Here is a 4,728-nt window from a genome sequence, read left to right as displayed (position 1 = left end):
GTCATAAGCTATAACATATGAGAAAACCATTTGATTTAACCGAAATCCAATTTCATATAGGATTAGTGCGGGGTCCTTTCACACAGTATATTTACTATAATATGTACACTAGCGCTCAAAAGTCTTTTGACAAGTAATTTTTCATAAGTAAAGTTGGTAACATTGTCTCGCTCAGTTTAATTGTTAGCTATATTAATACTATATGAGAATAGTGTTTACTGTAGTACAGCAAAATTAATAGATTTTCATAAAGAAATTTTTGCAACGAAATTGCGCTTAAAAGACGGTTCAAAAATCTTTTGACACGTAAGTTTTTTCCTAAAAGTTACGCTTAGATTTTAAGTGTAAGATCATCAATTGTTGTTTTGTTACTGTTTAACATTTCCTTACCAGGTATGTAAATATGAAACCGGAATTTACCAATAGACGGCCATAGCTGTCAATGTTGTTGCCGTCAAACCGCGTCATTGACGCCATTTCCTTGTTCTGACATCTGACAAAGATTTTCAATTCACATCAATACAAGTTTCATACAACAGTATAGTTTGTAATAGCGTTGAACATGTTGAATTTAGTGCTTGGAAACTATGATTTACGGACAGCATTGAGTTTCTGTTACCATTTGAAGAAAACTGCAGCAGAATCGCATCGAATGCTTGTCGAAGCTTACGGTGAGCATGCTCTTGGTAAATCACAGTGCTTTGAATGGTTTAAAAAATTCAAAAGTGGCGATTTTGACGTGAGGAACGAAGAACGTGGAAAACCACCGAAAAAGTTTGAAGACAGCGAATTGCAAGCATTGTTGGATGAGGATGTCGCTCAAACTCAACAATTCGCGGATCAATTGAATGTGACACGAGAAGCCGTCTCCATACGTTTGAAATCCATGGGAAAGATCCAGAAGATGGGAAAATGGGTTCCACATGAACTGAATGAAAGACAGCAGGAAAACCGAAAAACCACTTGCAAAATGCTGCTCGCCAGGTACAAAAGAAAGTCATTTCTCCATCGAATTGTGACGCGATGAAAAGTGGATATATTTTGAAAATCCTAAGCGTAAAAGATCATGGGTAGCTCCAGGTGAACCATCGATATCGATTGCAGGGCCAAATCGCTATGGACGGAAGACAATGCTCTGTGTTTGGTGGGATCAGAAAGGTGTGATCTATTATGAGCTGCTAAAACCTGGCGAAACCGTTAATACTGAACGCTACCGACAACAAATGATTAATTTGAATCAAGCTTTGCGTGAAAAACGAACGGAATATCAAAAAAGGCAACACAAAGTGATTTTGCTTCATGATAATGCACCATCACACAGCAAAACTGGTCAAGGAAACGATTGAGGTTTGGTTGGGAAATACCCTCGCATGCGGTTTACGCACCAGACTTGGCTCCGTCCGATTACTACTTATTTACATCGATGGGACACGCACTTGCTCAGCAGCGCTTCACTTCTTACGAAAATGTACGATAATGGCTAGACTGGTTTGGCTCAAAAGGGCATCAATTTTTTTGGCGTGGCATTCACAAATTGTCAGACAGGTGGGAAAAATGTATAGCTAGCGATGGGCAATACTTCGAATAAAATATTTTTTATCATTTTCATGCAATAAACGTGTATTTTCTATTAAAAAATTCTGGTTTCATATTTACATACCTTGTAATATCATTATTATATGTAGTTTATTTATATTAGTTAAAAATATAGAATATTATCTGTCATGTATTAATATCTGTTATAAAGTCATTGATGTAGACTATGATAATTTCAATGTTAACATTATAGTAAAAAAATTACTGTATATTATATTCTCCTGTGTATCTTGTAATATTCATTTTCATCAAACAAAATAATTGCTTAATAAAACATTTGTATACACTTAACATACGACTTTCACAGAAACAGTCATGTTCCGTGGCAGACGGGCTGCAAAAAGCTCGTGCCAAATATATTTTCCAATTACGGGCATGTCTTTCAAATGGTAACTTGCAGAATACCAATAATGTTAAGTATAAACCATCACCTTCTTGTCCACCACTAAATTCTACAGATAATAAACCATGTGGTTTATACTGTGGTACATTGTGGTACATCATAAACGCATTGAAAACAACCGCTCTGATTTGCTTGATGAAGATGGCTTAGCAACAGTCTATCGTACGCTAGGATTAACGTAATTCTATGAGTGTGCGTCTAACGCGCCCACTGAAGCGGATTCAAAGAGACAACCGGTTGCTATATCTGTCCAAACTGTGGGCAGGCGGCGTCACTATAATGTGGCAACATATAATACATAAATGTCGAATTATGATTTTTCTTTATTTTGAAAAACTATATTCGTTACAATCATATATCATATAATAGTAATTAAAATTGGATTTTTGACCAAGAGAATTATAACTGAGTAGCTTATTTGTACCTCTAAAATATCATTACTTAATCTTCCCTGGTGGAAAAATTTCACTGAAATTATTTCACGTTTTGGAATACTTTTCAGCAAAATTTTGGCATTTTAAAAAAGTTTCAGTTTAATTTCAGCGATTTTTAGCTGAAAAATTCATTTTCGGCCAAATTTCAGAGAAATTCCAATAAAAATTTCAGAGAAATTCCGACAAAATTTCAGAGAAATTTCAGTTCAATTTTAGAGAAATTCCAGCGATTTTTCAATATGTTAACTGAAAAATTTACCTTTAGTGGAATTTCAGCAATTTCGTTGAAATGTTCCAAAACGTAGAATTTTTTCAGCGAAATTTTTTCATCAGGAAATTATAAATATTTTATATATTACAAATATTATAAATAAATTATGAATATTTTAATTTTTTACCTCTCACTTTCTTAAAAAAATGAATTTTCTAAATGTTCTGCTATTATATTTTGTAAACTCATTAGTCACTACGTTTTATTTTATTCTTTCTTCTTCTTCTTCTATATTTGAATGGCCCAGGTTCTAATGTGATTGGATTCACGTGGCCAGTCTTATCCAATACACCTCCAATCTTCTACAAGAATTTCCTATAGAAGGACGGAAAGCAGAATTGCTTTCCCCGATGAGATCCGCAAAATCTGTAACAAACCGAGCAAATCCCCCCCACGGGACCAACGCGGCGCCCAGGGAGGGAGCCGGAGATAAAGAGGAAGGGGGGGGCAAACCCTGGCAGACGCCGACGCGCCTCCCCCCATGGAGCACGACGCGATCGCAGGACAACGTCGATGGCCTTAAAAAATGAGAGAAGCAGTCTGCAGAGTTTAGGAGAGGGGTGTTTTAGAATTGGAGAAATATCAAGAGAGTTTTGAGGGCAGAGTTTCCTAATATAGGCAGTCAAAGGACCGGATTTTTCTCTAGTGAGTGGACAACTGAAAATGATGTCGTTGGCGTCCTGCCCTGGATTCTCGCACGGGCACGCTGGTGAATCTACCATATTCTTTCTATAGAGGCTGTAGGATTATAATGGTTGGATCTCAATCTGTTGATCAATACGATCTCGCTTCTGTTAATGGAAAGTTTAAAATACCAAGGTTTTTCTGACTTAGGTGGATATAAAGTGGAGTAATGCGTGCCAGTCTCCTTGGCTTTTCTCTCAAGATAATGGCGGAAACGACGCCGCGACCTGGATCTAGCCTCCGCTTGAAGGTCAGAGTAGGGAGTTCGGAAGAATCCCCTCGCGCCTGAGTCACATGCATCCTTAGCTGCCTCATCAGCCACCTCATTCCCCAGGATACCCTTATGCGCAGGAATCCAAAAGAAAGTGCTCTCAATACCGATCTCTCCCCCTCTAAGTCCAAATGGATGGTGTTTATACTCCAAAAAAACAAACCAATTGTTAGCCACTCGCTTATGATAGGACAACAAGCCGTTCCAAGAACGGAGTAGATCAGGTTTTTGGGAGTGACTCTCGACAGCAAAATGAAAGGTAACCTGCACTGCAAATATCTTGTTCAAAAGGGACGAACAATCATCAACATCATCTCCTCGCTCACGGCCGTATGGTGGGACTCCCATCCACAATGCTTACTCTCCATCTATAGATCGGTAGTTGCAGCAGAAGTTGCTTTATTCTGTGGATAATGTAGTTATCGTTAACTAGTTTGCCTGAACTGACAGCTTCCAGCACGTTCCGATAGTCAGAGAAAATTATGATCTTGGAATAACCCGAATCTAACGCGAGAGTTAGAGCTTGCAAAATGGCCCATTCTTCCGCTGTGAATACCGATGAGTGCGAGGTTAGATTATATTTGGAACGGAGTCCGAGCTCTGGGGAGTAAAAAGCCGCGCCCGCGCAACCGTCCTCCGATACCTTGGATCCATCCATATAGAGTGTGAGGGTGGAGCTGTCGAGGTCCCTGAGATTGTGATTAAATTGTTGGATAATTTCGCTGTTAGAACTGTCTTTATGACACATCACGAATGCGCGGAATTCCTTAAGGAAGATAAAGGCCGAGTAACCGCGTTCGAACGCCGGAAGAGAGTAAGATCTATATATGCGCTCTATTTCATGTTTATTGGTGACATAGAATTTTAGAGATTTCCGAAGAATAAACCCTCTCTGATTGGCGGTTAACGGTATCCTCTCCACATGTTCTAGGCTATCGATGATCGGATGGTTCTTTTTGGACATACACTTTAATACGAGGGTCACTATTTATATTTTGAGCCTAATAATAAAAATAATAATAAAAAAACAATAATTTGTCATTTATTGTTTTTCAAAATATTCTCTTTT

The sequence above is a fragment of the Trachymyrmex cornetzi genome, unplaced genomic scaffold, assembly GCF_001594075.2.
Source record: "Trachymyrmex cornetzi isolate Tcor2-1 unplaced genomic scaffold, Tcor1.1 scaffold1559, whole genome shotgun sequence".
Classification (NCBI taxonomy): domain Eukaryota; kingdom Metazoa; phylum Arthropoda; class Insecta; order Hymenoptera; family Formicidae; genus Trachymyrmex; species Trachymyrmex cornetzi.
Note: the sequence above shows the minus strand (reverse complement) of the source record.